This window comes from Triturus cristatus, chromosome 9 (assembly GCF_964204655.1).
Source record: "Triturus cristatus chromosome 9, aTriCri1.1, whole genome shotgun sequence".
Taxonomy (NCBI): Eukaryota; Metazoa; Chordata; class Amphibia; order Caudata; family Salamandridae; genus Triturus; species Triturus cristatus.
In genome coordinates this window covers 59,420,931-59,444,729 of record NC_140592.1, presented here as the reverse complement: position 1 = coordinate 59,444,729, position 23,799 = coordinate 59,420,931, and positions in this window count along the sequence as shown.

Below are 23,799 nucleotides of genomic sequence, written 5' to 3'. Positions count from 1 at the left end.
GGATAAGTAAATTCTTAACATGCAAAACAGAGTTCGCTGTCTATGTGCTGGGGTGTCCTTGTGGCCTGCAATATGTTGGTAGTACCAAGTTGCAGGTCCACAAGAGGATACTCCAGCACATTAGAGCTATCACCAACAGTGACCCCACTTATCCAGTTGCAAGACACTTCAAAGAATGCCACAACAATAACATTGAACTTTTGAAGTATTTCGCAATAGATCATGTATTGCCACTCAGACGAGGAGGCAACCGTGAAGCACTACTACGTAAACTTGAAACCCGATTTATTCTAGAATTAGATACCAAGTCACCTAACGGGTTGAATGCTAATGAGGATTTATACACGTGCCTATGATACTATTATCATGGAAATGTTACTGTAACTAAGCCTGCTATAAATGTCCTATGACAAAATGACAAATGAGATATTGCATTTAGCATATCTTTTAACAAAAATCTCTTCCTCCTTTCTTTTAACAATCACAGCAACATATTTAGTTTTACGTACATTTTAGACACTGGGTAGCACTCTTTTATGCAACATAGGCACTTTAGTTTAGTTTTATTGAAACAGTTTGATTCAATTATGTTTAAACCTGTTTAGGCCAAAGCACTAGCACTTTATATCATTCGTGAAAATTTTGTGAAGGATTTGTGTATATTATTGAACGACTATTATACCTGGATTTTAACCAAAGTATAAACAGAGATGACCAATGTTTTAGAATCTACCCATCGGGGTTTTATTCTTTTATCTTATTTTCTATATAAATAGGATTGCACAAGTTACTATGTTATTTATATATATATTTATGTACTTATTTAAATGATTAGATGTGTAAATATGCGTATTTATACTTGTATTTATTGATATTTATTTATTTATTTATATGTATTGTATATGTGATATGTGTAAATTGAACTATGGTCATTCTCAACGTAGGTGAATTTTATTCACCCCCAATATTTATACACAAAGCCATTATGAGTATTTCACGTCACCAATTATTATGATGACTAATAATACTTGATTTGATTCAATGCTTGGTCTAATAGTTTGGCATTATGTTATAAGTAAATAGCGATTCAGTACTGTTTCTTTCATTGTTTCTATGTCTATGATGACTCAATCACTGTGTACCACGTGACTATACACTAGCACTTTAAAACTGTGAATGTCGTCCTCGCATGTCATGTGATCAAGGCCTCTTTGCAGGCCGAAACGCGTAATGGCGGCAGTGCTGGGTGATATGAAATAAAAACTTCTGCACTGATTTTGGGTCTGTGTTCGTCTTTCCGAGGAGACGTGGAAGTTGGAGACGAATCTTGTTATATATATATATATATATATATATAACTATCTACTGGCGGTCGCCAGTAGATAGTTATAGTTAGGACCGTGTTTCCATAGGAAATCTGAAAATTCTATTTTGAATAACTTTGGCGCCGGTTGACGAATCCTCGCGAATTTTTCAAAATAGGTGGGGCGCTCTGCTCCGCTCCTACCCTGAAAGTCTCGGGGTGATTAGTCAAGCGGGGGCCGAGAAAAAAGGGGGGTCCCAAAACTCGTTTTCCCCATGCATTTTTCCATAGGACCTTTAGTCGAAGGTTCAGCCCGAATGGCTGAACAGAATTACGTGAAATTTGACAGAGAGGTAGCCATAAGGTCAAGGAAGTGCCTTTTGAAGGTCTCGTGTAAATCTGTTCAGTATTTCCTGAGAAAATAGCATTTAAAACCATATCAATATCTATACGCGCGCACCGTGCGCGCACAGTGCGCGCACCCTGCCGTGTGCGAGCGCAATTCTGATTGGTTGTTAGATGTCAGTAAACATTCGAATCGGTCGAAATCAGGAAGTGGCGGCCGCCATTTTGTCTCTCGCAGTCTGAGGCAGTGAGAAACAAAGGTGGAGAACATGAAAAGGGGGCAGGGTGGACAGTTCCTGACCCCCTAGCCTTTGTCAGGGGGTCACTGAAGGACCCCCAAGGGTGAAAAAAACATTTATTTTTTTGTCGAAAATGCGCGGGGTGCGCGCACGGAGCGCGCACGGTGCACGCACGGCACGCACAACGCTTCGTGGGCGCTCGGTGCGCGAAGCGCACCGAGTGCCCACAGCGCGCGCACCGTGCGTGCACAGTGTGCGCACGGTGAAAAACCTGTAAAAAAAAAAAATTAATAAATACATAACTTAGCATTTAAAAAAACGTACAAATTCACTTAAAAAAACATAGGTTTCACACATGTTATAGTTAGCTGGACATTTCCCTCGTAAAAAACCAATGAAATTCCCCCGTTATAGTTAGTGCAGGCAACTATAACTCACGCGACCGCAATCCTCTGCTGATGACGTCAGATATTACATCACTGATTACATATGTGTCTTTCTGAAAAATAAATATTTGTAATATATGTATAGCTAAAGATTAATGGAAGAAGACATGGGTAAATAGGTGTCTAAATACATCGATGTAATATCTGACGTCATCAGCAGAAGATTGCGGTCGCGTGAGTTATAGTTGCCTGCACTAACTATAACGGGGGAATTTCATTGGTTTTTTACGAGGGAAATGTCCAGCTAACTATAACATGTGTGAAACCTATGGTATTTTAAGTGATATATATATATATATATATATATATATATATATATATATATATATATATATATATATATATATATATATATATATATATATATATATATATATATATATATATATATATATATATATATATATATATATATATATATATATATATATATATATATGTATATCCAAAGGAATGAAAATCTGGTCAAAGATTTACTCGATCCCACACGATCAATATGCAGGTAGATTTATTCGTCAAACAGCAGAAAAGGACGACGCGTTTCGACCACGTCCGTTGGTCATATATATATACATCCAAAGTTCCATCCAGCAAGGAAAGGACATGCACTCCAAATAATACTCGCCAGTAGTTTATTTCTTGATAAACATCATGGAAAGTGCACAGGAAGTGCAGGCAACCCTGACGTGTTTCGGCGATCTCATCGCCTTCGTCACAGGTAGTTGATTGCCGCCCCCTTACAATCATATAAAGGCAAGTGCTATTGTACAATACATCGCAACGTAGAAAGCCAAGACAGGTTCATACATGGGCGTTAAAGGCCGGAAAATGCGTCGGCCATTTTGTAACAGTACTGCATAACATACATATGTAACAGTGTTAGCTCACCAAGCACAGCATATAATTAAAAATATAATCAAAATAAGCATGATAAACAATATAAGCAGTCCATGCAATGTAATGGTTCACTTGCAATACTGACATGTGTTTTAACTAATGTAGTTCACGTTTTTCAAATTATTGCTGTATTCTATAGTGAGAAATACAGATAAAATTGTAAAATGATTTAGATATGCAAAGTATTAAAAAAGCATACATTTACATATCTCATTTTTCATTTTTAAGGTGCTCAAATGGGCTATACCAGAGACCAGACTGGCAAGAAACAGTCCAGTGAAGAGGTTGTTTGGAATCTATAAGAGGCCCCGGGGAACACACCCCTGGGGCCAAATTCTTTAAAAAAGGAGGGGGCCGTGCGGTCCTTCTCCAAGCCATTGTAGGTTCTGTGGAGCCCAACCCTGGGGACAAAATTAACAAAAAATGGAGAGGGGCCCTCAGCTCCACTCACCGAGCCATTGCAGGCCCCAGGGAAAACAGCCCTGGGGCCAAACTTTCTCAAAAAGAGGAGTTGCCTGTGTGACTCCCCTCCTTGAACCTCTTAAGGCCCTGAGGACCCCATCCCTAGGGGCCAATTACTATTTTAAAATGGAGAGGGGATGCACGCCCCACCTCCCTGAGCCTCTAATGGCCCCAGGGACCTAATCTCCCGGGTGCAGCTCACTAGCTATGTCCCGGGGAGCCCAACCCCAGGACATAGCGGGTTGCCTGCCTCACTGGGCAGGACAACCTGTATTTGTTCCCAACCCCAAGTCTGCTCCCAGTGTGCGGGAGCTTTGAAAATGCTCCTGCTAGTTCGGAGCAGACTTTTGATCTGTTTCCCTACCCGCACTGATGCGGGTAGCGAAAAAGATCAAGTGATTGCTCCTGCCTAGAGGGAGTAGTAGAACTATCTGTTTTCTGCTGGTGGAAACAATGCTAGCTCCCGCAGCATACAGGAGCAGTCTGGGCCCCGGGGTCCTTGGTGCTTACCATGTGGACACCAATGAGTGTATGGTGGTTGCCCTGGGTGGGTACCAGGGCATCCAACTTTAAGTAATGTGGGCCTCTAGGGATAGGGGTCCCTGGGGCTGCTAATGGCTTGGGAAGGGGGTTGTGCACCCCCTTCCCTTATTTTAAGTGTGACCCTGGAGGATGGGGTCCCTAGCACCTAATAAGGCTTAGGGTGGTGGGTCCTGTGGCCCTCTCTAGTTTAATTTTAAAAAACAGCCCTAGGGGTTGGGGTCCCAGGGCCTAACAAGGCTCGGGGAGTGGGGCAACGCAAGCCCCTCCCCTTTAATAAAAAAAAAGGCCCTGTGGATGGGGGTTCATAACAATGTTGTTACTGACATATTCACCGAACTATAACGCAACTTTAACCTTTGTTAAATATATATATGTATATCTATGTGACAGCTTTTAATGTGCACTTTCTTACATACTGGTAACAAATAAAAGGATGGTAAAGGCAGTGCTTTTATGAAAAAATAATCCAGGTGGAAGATTAGCAGATGCACAGCCAGATGACAAAGGCTCCATGCCGAAACACATTAACCAGCTACAATAAAGTAAAGATTTGATTTGTGTTGCAGCGCAAGGAGCAAAATTTACATATTCTCCCTATGTCACAGATTCATAATCAGAACAACTCATCCATACACTCATTCATTGGTGGGGCCCATAACACCAACAAGCACTCGTCATTCAATAACTCTCACTCGAATCCGTACATCGGAGAAAAGCGCTGGACATGTGGGTACCTTATTACCTATTAGGATAAATTCTTCTTTACATTATATACATTTTATACATATGCACCTACAGAATCCTGACCTTAACATCAAGGCACTCCACCACTTGGTCGATGGACCAATTAGTTGGACTGGTTGATGGTGAATTAGAACCAGCTAAAACACAATTAAAGCCAGTGGCGTAACGATAATTGCAAGGTACGTGGAGGGGCCCCCTCCGGACTCTTATCAGGAGCTCCCCGGCCGAAGCGCAGTGCTGAGGGGGCCCCCTGGAGCTTGGGGGCCCCCCGCACTGCGGGAATGTGGGGGCCTGTGTTACGTCCCTGATTAAAGCCTAGGAAACATTTGACATTTTCGGTAATTAATTAAAGATCCACAAACTCATTTCGTTTTATTTCAAGTTTGTTTATCTAATAATAATTTCCCTGCGTTAGCATTTATGCACTACAGTTCATAATGGAAATTCAATTTTATTTTAAAGAAAAATCAGACATTTAGTAAATAAGCATGAATTTAGAAAGCGCAGTTAATTAATTGCCAATTAGCAAGCGTTGACGACTTTCTGAGTAAACAGAGAGTTATCCGCATACTCTGGTACAATTTCCAGGATAGGCTGTCCAACTCACAGCAAAGATCAAACCGTCAGACGAAATATAAGATGCAAACTTCACTCCCGAAAGCCAAAGAAACCCAAGGCAAACCATCGAAAACGCCACCAGCTCAATGCAGACCCAACGCCATGAAAGATCACCCTGATGGTTACCCCCTTTGGCGAATGAGGGCTTTATATACCCTTTTTCCCTCTTACTTCATATTAACATGCAACATTTTAGGGGTAGAGGAATGTTCTGATTGGACAGTTCGGGGTTATCTGTAAGTTTTCTAAAAGTTTCCCAGGGTAAACTAGCTCTTCATGAAGACTTGGCATAGGAAGGCGCACATTTTATAATGTTCATTTAGCTCCCAGGCGGAAGCTGCGAATGTAACAGTTAGAGGAAGAGAAGTAATTTCTCCACAGGTTCTGTATTGCCCTTCCAGCTGTTCCCACACCGTCGTCAGTTGGCAAGCAAACAAGTTCCTATCCTTGACGAGGAACACGGTGTCATAGATTTGGGGTCATTTGGAGATCTCCAGAGCCATCCGATTCTGCGCAGAAATCATCGTGCTCACATGGTGGCATCTTCTTCAGAGACTCCAACTTGGGTACTGGGGCCTAGTAGGCCCGAATGCCAACTTAAGCAAAAACAGACATAACAGTAATTAAAATATAGAAATGGAGATTCTAATGTTTAAACCCACACTAATCCCAATGTATATTAGTACTTCCCTAGCTGTAGCAACATTTAAAGCGATAATACTCACCATTTCATAATTTTGAAAGCACAAACACTCACAAAGCAACATAAATCATGCAATTTTCTATTTCACCACAATTTAAGGTTAGTTTGCGTACCATAATTAATTAATTAATTATTCTGCCATGCAATCAGCATTTTAGTCCCACGTGTATCTTGTGTTTATCAAGGTGCAAAAGTTGATTAGTAAAATGTCACTGCAAACCGGTTATTGCAAGTTAAGTTTAGAATGATTACGTAATTAATTTAAATACAATTTAGAGGAGGTATACAAAATGTTGTTTTACCTGCTCCATCATTTGTGAATTTCTATGTCATAACAGTTCTTGTACATAATGTTATTTTACACAGTTTAAGTGAGATAATATAAAACGGTATAAGCAGTGCATGGAGAAGGAGCAAGTTATAGTTAATGTAGTATGGATCAATCAATCAATCGGGGATTTGTGAAGCGCGCTACTCACCTGTGAGGGTCTCAAGGCGCTGTACCGAGTTGAATACGTTGACTATGGAGGTGCACGAGTTAGAATAATTTGAAGATGGTGCATAAATTATAAATTAAAGGTATAAGTATACATTTTGAAATAGACATTTTACTGTACTTAACTTTATTTGCAGTTAAAGAATAAATAAAGTTATATAGGTCAAATTATCATCGGCCCAACTGGCCCTAAGGACTCTCCACAGGCTACCTGTCTCTGACAGAGTGAAATTTAAGGCTCTGTGCATAGCCCATAGGACCTACCGGGGTATCGGCTCAGCTATCAATAGACAACTCATTATCCCATACCGCCCTCGAAAATGCCTCCACTCTACTAATCTTCATTCGGCAGTCACACCGAAAATAAACAGGGCGGGAAGCAGAGGCAGAGCATTCGCTTACAATGTGGGCAGACTGTGGAACACAATGCCCCCACACATCCGTGCTGAATCCCGTCATCTTCCCTTCCGGAAACTTCCGGCTATTCCAGCAATCAGGTTCATAAACCTTTGCCGTAACCTCTGTCTAGACGCTAGCGCTGGGATGCCCTCGGGTAGCTATGCGCTCTACAAAAGCTAATAATAATAATAATAATAATTCATTTAAAGGTGGACAGCCCACCTGCGCATGGCCTCTGGCCAATCTTTCTTTTTTCCTTCCTCTTCCAGACTTCGTTGTCTGAGGCCCTTACTGTCAAACTAGGGTCAGGAGTGTGGGCTTCAGTATGGATGCCTTACCAGTGTCTTCCGGGGGTATGCATGTCACCAAGTGCAAACGTTGTACCTCCCACACCTGTCGAACACAACCAGGGTGGTGAGCTGCTGATAGGTTCCAGAATAGTCCATGCAAGCTCTTAAACAAAACCCAGAATTTGGACCAAGACAAGTTCCTTGACCTCTCATACATCATTTGCCTCCTGTGTGGACCACAGTCTACTGATGAAAGAAGGAGCTCAATGTAACTCAGGAGGTCCCCAGCACATGGTCCAGGCTGCGTGTACTTAGCACGCCCCTATACATTATTTTGCCCATAAGGACGCGATAAAGCGTGCATACTGGTAAAGTTTGTCATCCTCTTCAAAACCAGCAGTGCGAGCATGCTAGCTTGCACAGATGTAATGGCGATTACAGAACAGACAATGGATAGAATAGACAATGTCCTTCAAACCTTAGGTAATACCAAATTGTCTTGGGAGCAGCAGGTTTTCTCAGGGCGTTTTGAATCTTTCAGACCCTGGTGTAGATAGGCTTTGCTTTTTTTTTTCAATAACAGCTGCAGTCACAAAATGTCCACAAGTAAGTGCCATTTTTTTCAATGACATCTGTACTGGCCACCAATCTGCTTTGGTCTCCATTTGCAAAGAGCTTTGCTTACTGGTGAGCGTTCTATGGCCCGTTGCGTACACGCACCCCTTCCCGGGCACTGCTCCAGTTTGAGTAAGTGAATGAAAACCATGTAGCATTTTGTTCTGACAGAATTTCCTGAATATTGAATCTCTTCCTTGGGGGGGATCTTGGCTTTGCCTTCTCTAGTTGTTTTCTTGGTCGTGTGTGCCAAAAAATACAGTGTTGACAACAAAAAGCTACATTATTGATGTCAAAGTGGGTCACCGTCGCTACTACTGACACAGCCCTGGCTGTAGGGCCCATGAAGGCACCAGCAGGAACATAAAGGAAAGGATTTTTAAAGCCCTGTGCACTTCCTGTAGTCTCCGCTTCTTGACCTTCCCATGGTCTTTTAGCAACAAAATGAAGCTTTTGAAGAGGTAAAGGATGGAACAAGTGTGATGTCAGTTGGGGGGGGGGGGGGGGGCAAGGTGCATGCTGTCACTGCCACTACCTAAAACATTTGGTCCTCCGCCTGCAGGTGGCTGCCTCCAACACTTGAAAATTCTGTACAATTGTTCAGTTTAAATTAATTTTAATACATGCCTTTGTTTTTTTGTTCTATCTTTCATGTAATTTGTGCGCAGTGCCCCTCAAAGAATGAACCAGTGGGGTCTTCAAATTGAAATACTTACACATTTTTGGGCATTTCATAAAACTGAAATTTTGACAGCGGGCTTCAAAAGCTGGAAGTGGGCTGGGCCTCTCTGGACCTCTCAGAGGAAACATTCAAGCTCTCCCTCTTATAATTCAGTCTGCCTGCATGCCAAAGTAGCCCGCGTCCCCCTTGGTTTTGGAAAGTGGGGCAGCCGGAGGCCCAGTCCGGCCTGTGCATACTAACGAGGCCTTCGCAGTGCAGCGGCGCGCTCCAGACGCTTCCGGGACGGCGCGAGGCCTTGTTATTGCGCCGAGCACGTGATCCATCTGTTCGACTTGTGCATTTGGCAGGAGAGCCGGAGATGTCGGCAGCAGGAGCTTTCCGTTCCTGCAATCACAGCTAAAAAGGCCCGCTGTCGACTGCGCGCTTTTGGGAGCAGGGTGGAGGGGAGTTTGGCACCCCAGAGCTGCACTGCAAATCTTGAACAGCGTTTCCTCTCTTCATCACTCGCGCCAACCCGCCCCCTTTATTACTGTCTAATGATACCACTAGTCACTCCAACAGAAATACATGTTTGTTCTGCACTGTAGAAGCTGGCCAGTGTGTGACTAGTCTTGTACAGTGCTAGAAATGGAAAAATAGAAGTGCAGGTACTCTGTATCAGAGTACCCGTTTGTTTCTGAGAAGTGCCAATACTCTTCAATTAAAATGATTACATTTCTCTTGAGAAGTGCCGGTACTCTCCAATTAAAAGTATTACATTTCTCTTGAGAAGTACCGGTACTCTCCTTCTCAAAATAAGAAAGTGCCGGTACTCAGTACCGGACAGTACCAGCCCATTTAAAGCACTGGTCTTGTGCCAAGCTGAGCTAATTGTAGGGCAGCACCTGGAAGGTGCTAGGAATGGAAGCCTTCGGGATTTACCAGTTAGGACTTTAAAACTTGACTACACAGGATTGTAAGATGTCCTATAAAGTTGTAGGGCCCATATGGGGCCTTTGTTCATCCCTCCATATTGATTCCAACTAGACCACCGCCTTCTTTAAATATCCCTTTCAGGCTCTTTTTTTGTTTGTTAATTTGTATGGTTATATCATGTTCCAAAACAAACATACCGCAGAGTCTAACCATTTATTTATGTCATTATTAAATTATTTATTTAAATGTTTTGGAAAAATACTACATATAGCCAATTGGTGACTTCATATCCCTCAGGATGGTACAGAAGACACCAATATCGAAGATATAATATGATCAAAAGGGCCGATAACCATGTTCTTCTTCATGACCCTTAAATCAGTGCAATAGAGTTCAGTTGAAAAGCATCAGAAGTTTTTTTAAATATATTTATAACACACATATGTATTGGACAGTAGCATCATGCAAAACAATTTAGACTGATTTGGGGGGTTCCTGAAGAGTGGTAGAGGGGCCTGCATTATAACTAAGGCTCCCAATTATCCGTTTTTACGGATCTTTACATATAGATACAGACAGTCTGCATTTATTTTTTTAAAGTGGATAAATACAGACAATTGTGCTTCTTTTAAGTGACTTTCTGTTCTTTCATGAATTATAGGCCAACAGCTAAGCAGATGGACAGCGTGGGAAATTAAAAAAACAGGATACAATTTCTTTAAATGATGACATTATCCCAACATACATTTGTGGTATAATGCTAATATTTGCCAGAGGATGCATTGTTATGTATTATTTGGCAGCTAAAATAGCTAAAACATTACACTCATCAAAGTATGAGTGCGCATAACTATCAGTTAAATAAATATGGAAATGTACAGTATTACAACTTAATTTATCTGCAAAACACAAACTAAATATGTATAAATACAGATAAAGTGGGCAAATTATAAATATGGATAAATACAGAAGGAAATGCTAAAAAAATAAATAAATATCAAATAAAACCAGAAGCTCTAATTATAACCCTGATACGGTACATGTTTTAAAATAACTCTCTCTCTCTCTATATATATATATATATATATATATATATCTCTATATATATATATCTATATATATATATATATATATATACAAATACATACATTACCTACTGCGGTCGTCAGTAGGTAGTTATAGTTAGGACCTATTTTCCATAGGCAATCCGCAACATCCTATTCCCAATAAGTCTGGCGCTGGTTGACGAATCTATGCGAAATTTTTCAAACTTTCGGCCAGCTCCGGTCCGCTCCTATCCTTTTTTTTTTTAAATAGTTTTTATTGACATTTGCCATTTTAATACAATACATTTCAATCCCCCCTCCCCCCACAGAGACCAAGATCAAGAAACATCTTCAGACAAACCACCTTTAGTATAAACATTATAGAAGTAGTCTCTCGCAGCGTGTAAATTTGATGGTCCAAAAAGACAAAGAGAAAAAGAAAACTAAGGAACAGAGGAACAGAAATTCGCACATCCACTTTCGCCTTAGGATTAATCCCTTAGAAATATTACCCTTGGCAGTGATCTTCTATCCAGAGTAACAAAGGTTCCCAAATCATCATTCCTCTTTGTTTTTTCTTAAGTCCCTTGTTCTTATAAATTGCCACCTCCACATTGCATATAGCAAGTAATCTAGCCCTCCATTGAGTGGAAGATGGCGGTTGGGGATCAAGCCATGCGGTGGCTATACACAATCTAAGAACCGCCATTGCTACAAATATCAGCCCCTGTTGTTGTATTGGGCGCTCAATAGCAGCCACTCCTAAGATCATTTCTTCACTAGAGATAGTAATTTCTTCCTGAAATAGATCTGAAATGAAATTAGATATTTCTATCCTAAGATTAGTAAGTGATGGGCAAGTGGCAAACATGTGAATATCGTTAGCTGCCGCCAATGAACAGCGTGGACAAGCGGTTCCCAAGCCAATTGCCCATTTGCCCATTTTATACGGTGTATAATACAAGGCAAACATTTTTTATAGAATTGTGCTTGTAATTTAATTGACATTAGCAGTATTTGTGCAAGCTTTAATGCTCGCTCCGGTATTGCTCGCTGTACGAATAGGTTAGTCTGCCATCTAGTAAGATGTTTATCGAGATCATCTGGGAAACTACTGATAAGGTCCTTATATATTTCACCAATTCTAGGAGTAGATTCCAAACATAATTTATCTATTAATATGATATTTTGAAAATTACAACGCCCCCCCATTTTCTTAGACAAGAAATCCCTGACTTGTAAATACTTGAAAAAATCCCTATTGCTAATGTTATAATCATTGCGAAGTTCTGAAAAGCTTTTCAATCGATTTTCGATATAGAAGCAACCAAGTTGGGTAATCCCTACCCTGTTCCACCTAGACATATAACCATCATGAAATATCTCAGAAAGATCAGAGTTGCCACTAATTGGAGTGTAACATGAGAAGCGTCCCAACCCTAGGAATTTACGGATATTGCTCCAAACTTTCCAAATTCCCTGAATAGTCTTGAGTTTAGTTTTCTTAAAATTCATATGTCTCCATAAACACCCTTTACTTCTATCTCCTAATACCATTTCCTGTGGGGTCGGGATCTCACAATGATTCGGCTCAATCACTATCAGATTTATACAGTATTTGGCCACTGTTGCCCAATAATAGATCCTAAAGTTAGGCAATGCTAACCCACCTCTTTCTTTTGGTAACATAATCCATTTTAGTGCCCTTCGTGGTTTCTTAAATCCCCAAATAAATCTGGCAAACAAAGATTCGATGTTTTTAAAGTAATATGGGGAGAACTCGAGACAAATTGTTCTGAAGAAGTATAAAAATTTAGGTAGAATCAGCATTTTAATCAAATTACATCTGCCACCAATAGTTAAGTGTAAATTATCCAATCTAATTAAGTCTTCTCTGGTGCGCACTATTAGTGGGTCAAGATTTAACTGTACAATTTTATCTACCTTGGCACTTATATTGACACCTAGATAAATAGCGTGTTCCACAACTCTCTCGTCTTTCATCTCCACTTTGTCGTTAATGATTATTTGAGTTTTCCCGGTATTTAGTTTATACCCAGAAGTTTTGCCGAAACGTGTTGCTTCCTTCTCAACCATCTTAATTCCCTCCTTCGGATTGGTAGTAACTAGCGCTATATCATCAGCGTAAGCTAGGACTTTGGTTTCATAGTTGTTAATCGTAATAGATGATACATAAGGATGATTATCAAGTTTACATATAAATTGGTCGATATATATTGCGAATAAGAGGGGCGAGCAGGGACACCCCTGTCTAGTTCCCCTCGTAATCATAAAGTTCTCAGACATATTCCCGTTTATCACTATGCTGGCCCTTGGATTGACATATAGTCCTTGGATAGCTTTGATAAATCCCTTCGTTAATCCTCGATCTGACATTGCTGCCCATAAAAACTTCCAGGAGACCCTATCAAACGCCTTTTCTGCATCCAGAAGAATAAGGGCCATAGGGTCTCCTGTAGTTTCTACATAGTCAAACAAAGAGATAACTCTCTGTATATGATCGCTTGTTGATCTGCCGGGGACAAATCCGTGTTGTCGGGCTGACACAATTTTATGGATTATAGGTGCTAATCGCCCTGCAAGGAGTTTGGAATAAAATTTTGAGTCACCATTGATCAAGGTTATTGGGCGATACGAGCCCATTTCCAACGGATTTTTGTTTTTCTTCAGGAAGATCATTATTTTTGCTAAAGACCAAGACGGTGGTGGGTTTCCTCCCTGAACTATAGACTTAAAAAGTTCTAGCATGATGATTTTTAATTGTTCTGCAAATTCGAGGAAAAACTCTGTAGGGATTCCGTCTACACCTGCTGCTTTGCCAGCAGTCAGGGATTTCATAGATAATAGAATTTCCTCCCAACAAATGGGAGAGTCCAGTAAATCCTTATCTTCTTGTTCAAGATGTTCGGCCAGCTCTTTATCCAGATAGTCTCTAGGATCCTCTTGCCCTCCTAACGGTTCTTCATACAATTTTTGATAAAACATTTGAAAAGCAGTTCTAATATCGAGTTCTTCTAATCTCAATTCACCATTCCTATCATTTATAGCTTTTTTTTTTTTTTTTTTTTTTAAACTTATTTTTATTGCCATTTTCATATTTCATACATTGTACATCATTCATATTCTTCAGGTGAGCGTATCCGATCATACATCCCGTAATGGTGTTTAACAACTGTACTGATTGATGATTCGTCACCAGGAAGCATAAATAATGCATACAGTTATCCTGACGTTTAGATCCTGCGATCTCGGGTTCCATATATGGCAAAGGAACTGGGGTTTAACATAGGCATAAACTAGGGAATGGATATGGAGGAATATGTCCAATTACACTGGCGAGGGAATGTAGCGTCGTGATGGTGAGGCACCGCTGATACTTATGTTTGCCTATCCTAGTCGGTGCGACCGAGAAGTGCAATAGTGTGCCTGAAGCTAAGGCTTGTCAAGAGCTCGCGTGGTTGGGTGTCTACGGAATCAGGGGGGTAGGGCCTGTAACTGTGTGCCCTGGATTAGTTGTGTAGATGCGTCGTCTGGTGGGTCCGCCCCTGGGGAGAGTTGCCCAAACTGGTACAATAACATGGCCCATTCCATTGAGATAGGATGCTTGCGGGTCCCTTTCACCCCCTCCTCCCGTAGTGTCTCCTCCTCCGCCGCCGCCCATTTGCGCGTAGCTCCCACCCACGCCGATTCCTATCATTTATAGCTTTTATCATATTTCCTGTTATCTCTTCCCTTGTACGAACAGCCAGCTGGTGCCCTACTTTCTCGCTGAGTTCATAAGTTTTCCCTTTGTATATCATAGCTTTAGTGCTCGCTTTTTCCGTAAATATATCAGATATCTTGTTTCTAGCGATTGCAACTTGCGCTAGTCCTTCAGAACCCAGACCTGTTTGCAAAGCTATTATCAAATCTGCTTCAGCTTTATTCAGATTCTGATATAAAGAGGCTAGTTGTTCTTTACCTTTTCTGTTAGTGCGTACTGAGAATTGCAAAGTCTCCCCTCTGATACCAGCTTTCATTGCATCCCAAACTACCTCGACAGGAGCACTGCCCATGTTTATTTCTAAAAAAGATGGTATCCACTCTCTCATAAGAGTATGATACTCCTCCTTTTTTAAAAAGGCTCTTTCAAATGTCCAAAGGTTTCTAGTACGAATAATATTGCTACATGCAATATTCAATTCTAGAGGGTTATGGTCGGATAATACCCTTGGATGCTTCCTCATAGTGCAACCATCCCTGATGAAATTCGACAAAAGGATATAATCTAGACGGGCATGACGAGAATGGGGATGGGAAAAAAAAGTATATCCTTGGTCTCTAGGATGCCCCAATTGCCATCCATCCAGCAGGCCATGTCGTTCACACAAGTCTTTAAATGCTCTAAAGACTTTAGGTTTTCTCCCTTGATAATTAAATAAAGGATCAGCGGTCCAATCTCCGGGTAGGTGAAGGTTTAGATCACCACACACAATAAGAGGCAAGGGCCAATATACTAATTCATTAGAAATGCTTAGAAGGGTATCAGGGTCATCTCCTAGATTCCCATAAGCTGTACATAGAGTAACCGTATTCTGACCACTATTGTAGCGGCACTCAGTAATGGCCCATCTCCCAAGCTTGTCTGCAAGTGATCGACTAAATTGTAAGCCCCCTCCTTTAGCTAGAATGGCCACTCCTTTCGTACGAGTTCCCTGGGTGGATGCAGCTATAAGTTGAAACCCCAAGGATTTCAACAGGTGTTGTTGGCCTCTCTCTATATGGGTCTCTTGTAAGCAAACTATATGGCTTGAAGACCTTCTGCTACGATTTGTCTTTTTTTTAGGTCGTTGAGCCCGCAAATATTTAGAGATACAATTCGTAGTCTAGCCATCTATATTATAAATCTTACGTCGTGTAAGAATGATAGTTGTCATTTTTAACCGCCATATTCTTCCTCTCTGGCCCTTGATCAGCATTTTAAATCCTACTAACAAATTTATTTCTTTTGCTTTACTAAAGGTACTCCCTTCACTGATTGACTTCTCTTGGTCTTCACCCCATCCCAACCCTTCCCTCCCTTCCCTCCCTTCCACCTGTTTGCCCCCCCCCCCCCTTACCACCCTATGAGGCGCCCTGGGTCCTAGGTACTCAAGTGTGGGCGTCGGTATGATCAGTGCGCCTGCGCTTGCCCCGTTGCCTAATTATATATACCCTAGATATATCGACTAGAAAACAAAATAAAACCTTAATCCATTCAACCATTTCATTGCATATTAAAGCATAATCCCGAATATACCAAATATTAATATCATATTTGTATAACAAGTTTTTCGTTTGCCATCCCCAGCCCCTTTCCATAGTATGACCCCAAGTTTTAGCAAGATCCACATGCCAAACCCTTTACATTTTTTTAAATTTTTTTTTGCCCTCTATTTGTCATTGTTTTGTTTTGCTCTCTCCGATATTTCCCTCAGATACGCTTCGGCCTGGATTTCACTTGAAAAACTTCGCGTTGTACCCCTGAAATTAATTTTTAAGCGAGCCGGATTTTGCAAATATACAGAAGCTCCAATTTGTTCAAAGGGGGTAAAAAGTTGTCTCATTCGCCATCGACGTTCGACAGTTGCATGTGCAAAATCTGGTCTGACAAAAAACATAAAGCCCTTGTGTTCTTTTTTACTAGTAGGCCTTGCTAAATCATATATAGCTTCGCGCAATGTGAAATTGCCAAAATTGACTAACATAGCCCTCGGATATTGAGGCGGCTTGTCAGAACGTTTTGATAAAGTAAGAGGAAATCTGTGGGCTCGTTGAATTTCTCTGTCCATATCCCATGAGCTGAGTTCCGGAAATACAGATTTAAGAAGATTGACCACGAAGCCCCTTGAATCACTTCCTTCTGCGCCCTCAGGAATCCCTAAAAAGCGTAAATTATTTCTCCTTGCTCGGTTTTCGTGATCTTCAACCTTGGCCATTAAGTCTTTTAATATTTCATCTTGTTCCTTTATCTGGGATTTAAGCTTGCCCACATCAGCTTCTAAATTATCTGTACGTACTTCAGCACAGCTCATTCTCTCAGAGATTTCTGAACAGGTATTCCCCACTTTATTAATAGCCCCTTCCAGTTTTTGAATAGCCAGATGATTCCGATGGCTATCTTTTTTTGCATCTTTGTGAAGGGTTTTGATTGAGTCGAGGACTTCCCTCAGCGAGGGCTCTGTTTCTGTTCCCGAGCAACCGCCATATTGCTTTCGCATTTGCCCCCCTTCTTCTTCAGGTTTACTCATGATGATCTGCCTCCGTTCAGGTACGGCTTTTAATGTTGGGTGGGGGCTCTTGCGAGTCGATTTAGGTCTACTTGAGGTTTGCTCCGTATTACTTCCCGGATCTGTTGTTTCCTCGTAGATTAGTTTAGACTGCCTCTTGTTTCTAGTTCTTTTCTTTTCAATCTTTTTTCTGGGCGTTATGTCTTGTCCTGAATCATTCATATTTTTTAGATCCATGAAGTCTGATGCCTCCGGGCTTAGTCCTTCTGATTTCGAGTCCTCGCTAGCTTCACTCTCCTCGCTTGGCTCGCTAGAAATGGAGACACCTGTTTCGTACAAATCCGAGTCTGATTCTTCGGAACTTACATCGTTAGCTAGTGTGGGATTTACTCCTGAGGGCTGTATTTGTAGCTCTGAAGGAACATAGGCGTGGTTCTTTCTACCTGCCTTACGTTTAAGGCGTCTCTCGTTATGATCCAGTGTACTTGTGCCAGCTGTATAACCTTCAACATCGGGGCATGTGTCCACATTTAGATTTTGACTGGGACCCGTAGTGAATTTATCCCCTGCAACTCCCGATTCCAGGTGCACAGCCAAGTCTACACTGTCATAGACTCCCTCTTGTTTGTCTTGATGAGGCTTTAAGTTCTGTAATTTCTCATTATTAACGCCAATACTTAGCCCAACCTTAGTGAGAGGGCTAAATAAATTGTCTATCCTAAGCTGAGAGTCTATTGATTGACCAGATGATTTGGCCGCAGCCTTCAAGTTTTTGATAGTTTGCATCCTTTTTGCCTTTTTTTCTAGTAGCGCATCTTCTGTTTCGTTTCCCAGCTCTTTCTCCTTCCCTTTTCTTTTCCCTTGATTATTGTCTTTATTTACATTCTTATCTGCATCACTGTTTTTAGTTTTTATATCTTGTTTTTTAGCTGTTACTTTGCCATCGTGTTTCCCCTCGTGGTTTTCCTATGCCCGGGACCCCCTAGTTTCTGGTCTTCTTTGCAAGTCTTTTGCCGTCTGCGGGCATTGTTGATTTCTCGTACCTTTAATAATTCCCTGACTTTCTGTCCTCTCTAATTTCTCTGACTTCTTTTCCAGGCTTTCTGGCATCGCCGTGTCCTCCGTGTTCTCACATCGAGTCATTTGTAGAGAATGTATGGCTTGTGACGAAAGACTTGTACTTTGGGAGGGATGTGGATTTAAGGGGACCTGAATGTCTAATACAGCTTTTTCTTGTATAGATTCCGATGTCAATAGGTTGTTTGCCGGGTCCTCTTTGCCTTTCCCTGAGCTCATGATATCGGCCATACCTGATGCCCGTACTAATCTAAAGGTCTGTGGGAATGGCAATGGTATTGTCAATGAATTTAGCGGCCTTGGCTTCGATGCTAGTTTATTGAATGTCTTTTGTTTATTCTTATTGGGTTTTTCACCAAAACTTAAACTCACAGAGCTATATGCTCTTTCTCGAGCTACCCCAATTTCAATTTCTGGTTTCGTATCAATAACTAGATCAATTACAAATGGTGCCGCGCTTTCAGCAGCTTCTAATGTATTAGCACGTGTTCCTTTGCCTCCTTTGAATCCTTTGGCTCCCCTGGCTCTCTTGACTGTCAGTCTTTTATTAGTCGGGAAGGGTCCTGTCTTTTTGAGACATTTCAGGTATATAGGGTGAAAATCTTGTTGGACTAGTATTAGGACGGTCATGTGCGATACCAGAACGTGGCGTCCCGGTGTCCCGGTGTCCCCAAGCGTCTCTTGCTGGTATTCTTTTATTCTTATATTCTTGAGTTCTTATGTTCTTGTGTTCTTATGTACTTATATTCTTATGTTCTTGCGCTTATACAGCCCCTTTTTTTTTTTTTGACATTTTTGTAAACCCCCTAACTCAGCCTAAGTCTCAGACTCAGACTCAGGCTCTAGCTAGATTCGAGACTAGATCAGGCCAGGCCAGGTTCAGGTTTCGGATTCCGATTCCGGTCCGCTCCTATCCTGAAAGTTTCGTGGTGATTCGTCAAGCAGGGGCTGAGAAAAAAAGAGGGTCTCAAAACGCGTTTTCCCCATGCAATTTCCCATAGGACCTGTTGACGCAGCTACAGCCCAAACTGCCGAATGGAATTACACCAAATTTGGCACAGAGGTAGTCCTCAGTTCAGACTCGTGCCTTTTGCATAAATGGTGTAAATCCGTTCAGTAGTTCCAGAGAAAATGAGAGTTAAAAGTATAGATATATCTGTGGCCTCGGGTGATCCACGCACCCTATGCACACCCTGAGCGCACCCTCTGCAAACCGTGCGCGCACCCTCCCGATCACGCGCTGAATGCTAATTGGCTGTCAAGTGTCTGTCTACATTCGAAACCAGGAACTGTTGGCAGCCATTTTGTGCCTCGGTAGAAGCGAGGCTCATTAAGTAAGGGAAATAAGTGTGTGAAAGATGTAAAGGGGGCAGGGAAGAAATACTCTGACCCTCTAGTGTTGCTTAGGGGGTCCCAGAAGGACCCCCCGGGGCCTCCTTTTATTTTTTTTTTTAAACGGCAAAATGCCCGCAGGGTGCGCGGATCCGGCCGGAAAAAAAAAAAAACCAAAGCGCGGGCTTCTGCGCTTCCTTAATAATTAGCCCCCGGGGGCCAAATCCCGGGGGCAAAATCTGTAAAAATTAATGGGGGGCCCCCCAGCCCCAGGGACCGCTACCCCCGGGACTAGAAAAAAGATAGGGTGGGGGGGCTGAACGGCCCCCCAAGCCCCGGGGACCACCACCCCCCGGGGCTTTATTGTTTGAGGGAGGGGGGCTGCGTGGCCCCCCCTCCTGGAGCCCTCGAGGGGCCTGGGGACCGCCACCCCCCAGGGCAGGCTCCTACAGTGTCCTGGGGTGCCCACCCCCAGGACACTGTTATTTGCTATGAGAGGGCGGGAGTCTCCCGCCCTCCCATAGCAAACTTTGTTTGGATTTTGAAAGAGCGAGCAGGAAAACCTGCTCTGTCTTTCAAAATCCAAACGATATTGCTTTTCCACACGGGGAGCTGCATGTCAGCAGCTCCCCATGTGGAAAAGCAATGCCGGCTCCCGAAGGACGCGGGGAGCCGGCTGGGACCGTGGGGGCGTTGGGGCTCCCCAACGTGTTTTAATAAACCCCGGGGTATGGGGTCCCCGGGGATAATAAAAATTAGTGATAGGGGCTATTTTTTTTTTTACGGTAAAATTAGGAGTCGCGCATCCACGCGTTGGGTGCACGATTTCTCTCGCATACCGTACGCGGATCCTACACTACAGTCGTAAAACGGCGACTATGTTCCGCGCAGGGATCGAGAATGGTGCGCATAGGGTGCGCGAATCCCCCCAAATTTTTTTTACAAAAATAACAAAGTATTAAAGATATAGTTTACAAAATATAAAAAAATTATAAAAAATAGTTTACAAAAAATTAATTGTTTTTTTAAAAATCATAATTTTTTTTTTTTTAATTTTTTAAAAGAATTAATTGAAAAAAAACTTTAAAAAATGGTGAAAAACAATTTAAAAAAAACATAATTAAAGGAATTGACACACTGAAATATATAGATTTAGAAATCCTATTAAAATCATTAAACATCATAGCTTTATAGATAAGGTATAGATAGGAATTAGCATTTAAAAAACCTTTGAAATTCACTTAAAAAACCATAGGTATCAAGTATGTTATAGTTAGGAATTAGCATTTAAAAAACCTTTGAAATTCACTGAAAAAACCAAAGGTTTCATGCACGTTATAGTTAGGAATTAGCATCTAAAAAACCTTAGAAATTCACTGAAAAAACCATAGGTTTCAGGGGCATTATAGTTAGCAGGACATTTCCCTCATACAAAACCCTAGAAATTCCCCTGCTATAGTTAGTTCAGCTAACTATAACTCGCGCCCCCGCAATGCACTGCTGATGACGTCACATATTACATCACTCATGACATGGTCAGTGACATCACTGATGACATCACTGGTGACATCTCAAATGACATCACTGATGACATCCTCCAGTGAGTGTGTGATTCTGTAAAGTTTAAATATGTTTAATATATATAGGGAAAGGCCTATGGAAGAATGAGTGGGTGTATAAGTGTGTGAATGGATGATTTAGTAGGTGCGTGGCTGACTCTATAAGTGAGTCATTAAACGTATCTTACTGCAGACTAGTGCCTAAACTGTGTGAATGTCTGTATCTGGTGTATAAGCGACTGCATGGTTTTGTGAATAGCTATATGAGTGTCTATATGGGTTATTGATTGGTTGTCTGAGTATCTGTATGGGTGACTGAGTGTTTGTGTGGGTGGGGTGTGTGTGACTCTGTGCATAGATGTGTGAGTGGGTGATTCTATGGGTGCATGGTTTTAAGAGTGCATCTGTGATGGACTGTATGGTTGGGTGGGTGTATGTATGGGTGTGTTAGTGATTGAATGTATATTTCAGTGGTACATGTGTGAGTAACTACATATGTGAAAGGCAGTATATATGTGTGTAAGAGTATATAACTGGCTATATGTGAGAGTGTGTGATTGTGAGAGTGGCTGTATGGATGAGTGTGTGCTTGTATCAGTAATTGTATAAGAGCGTAAGAATGTGGTAGTATTTTTATGAGTAAATGAACTTGTGTGTGTATATTATAACTGTATAGGTGAGTAAATGGGAGTGTGATTAATTATTTGCATGACTGACTAGGTGTGTGAAGACCTCTATGGATGATTGGCGGTGTGTGAGTGTCTATATAGGTGTATACATGCATATGATAGTCCTGTACTGAGTGACTGTAAGTATGAGTGACTGTACAGGTGAGTGAGTGGATGTGTGTATAGACCTAAGAGTCAATGAGTGGGTATGTAGTTATTGGTATTGGAGTATCTATGGTTTTGAGAATGACCGTCTGAAATTTTGAGTGGGTGTATCAAAGGTTATATTAGGGTGTGAGAAGATGTACTAATTTATCACATGGATGATGTCATCAGTGATGTCATCAGTGATGTCATTTGAGATGATTTGCTCAAACGCTCTGTCCATCATCCCCTTTGGTATCGCTTTGTTCGCCCTAAGTTGGCAGGGTATGCCCAGACGTGGGTCCCTTGCTCACTTTGCCACTAGATTCAAGATAGCCTGACTGATGAGGGTTATGAACCCAAAACCGGTCCCAGGATGCTTGTTCCCGATCCAGGGAAGACATGGCTTGGCAGTTCGGGTTGGACTGTTCCCATGAGGCACAGGGTCAGACTGATTTGCATATGGCCATGTCTGAACTGGGGTGGTGGAGTGAGCTAAAGAATGATGATGGATTAAACCCAGATCACTTGATTGGGGGTGAGTGTTTGATTTGCTCAAACGCTCTGTCCATCATCCCCTTTGGTATCGCTTTGTTCGCCATAAGTTGGCAGGGTATGCCCAGACGTGGGTCCCTTGCTCACTTTGCCACTGGATTCAAGATAGCCTGGCTGATGAGGGTTATGAACCTAGCCTGGCTGATGAGGGTTATGAACCCGAAACCGGTCCCAGGATGCTTGTTTCCGGTCCAGGGAAGACATGGCTTGGCAGTTCGGGTTGGACTGTTCCCATGAGGCACAGGGTCAGACTGATTTGCATATGGCCATGTCTGAACTGGGGTGGTGGAGTGAGCTAAAGAATGATGATGGATTAAACCCAGATCAGTTGACTGGGGGTGAGTGTTTGATTTGTTCAAACGCTCTGTCCATCATCCCCTTTGGTATCGCTTTGTCAACACTCCAAACCAGGAAATGTTGGCAGCCATCTTGTGACTCGGTAGAACCGAGTTATAAGAAAACAGAAAAACAAACGCGTAAAACAAGAAAAGGGGGCAGGGTAGAAACACCCTGACCCCCTAGGCCTGCTTAGGGGGTCCCACAAGGACAAAAAAAGCATTTTATTTTAAAATCGGCAAAAGTCGCGGAAGATGCACAGATCCTGCCGCGAAAACAAAAAAAACGAAGCGCGGGCTCCCGCGCTTCATTATTATTTAGCTTATGGGTGGGCGAAGTCCCGGAGACAATGTTTATATTGTGATTGGGGGCCCAAAGGGGCCCCCACAGCCCCGGGGACCGTCACCCCCGGGGCTTTCTTTACATATTTGCGGGGGGCACATGGCCCTCCACAGCCCCGGGGACCGCCACCCCCGGGGCTTGTATTTAAAATTGGTGGGGGGGCCTCCAAGGGGGGCTTTTCTTAAATATTTGCAGGGGGCATATGGCCCCCCGCAGCTCCAGTGACCGCCACCCCCGAGGCTTGTTTTTCTTTTTAATAAAGAACCTGTGTGGGGGGCTCGAGCCCCCCCACACGCCCCGGGAACCGCCACCTCCCCGGGGCACTAACTATGTAAATTCAGGGGTCCGTTACGGACCCCGAGCCCCGGGGACCACCACCTCCCTGGGGCTTTGCCCCTCCAGGAGCCCTTGATGGCCCTGGGGACCGCCACCCCCTGGGCCGGCTCCTGCGGTGTCCCGGGGTGCCCACCCCCGGGACACTGCTGTTTGCAATGACAGGGCGGGAGCCGTGCGGCTCCCGCCCTGTCATTGCACACTGCTTTGCTTCATTGAAGCGAGAGCAGGGAAACCTGGTCTCGCTTCAATGAAGCAAAGCGGATTGCTTTTCCACACGGGGAGCTGCATGTCAGCAGCTCCCGATGTGGAAAAGCAATGCTGGCTGCTGCAGGACGCGGGGAGCCGGCGGGACCGTGGGGGCATTGGGGCTCCTCCCATGGTCGCCAACGAATAGGGCCAGGGGGAGGGGGTCTCCAGGGCTAGAAGTTGCCCGCCTCC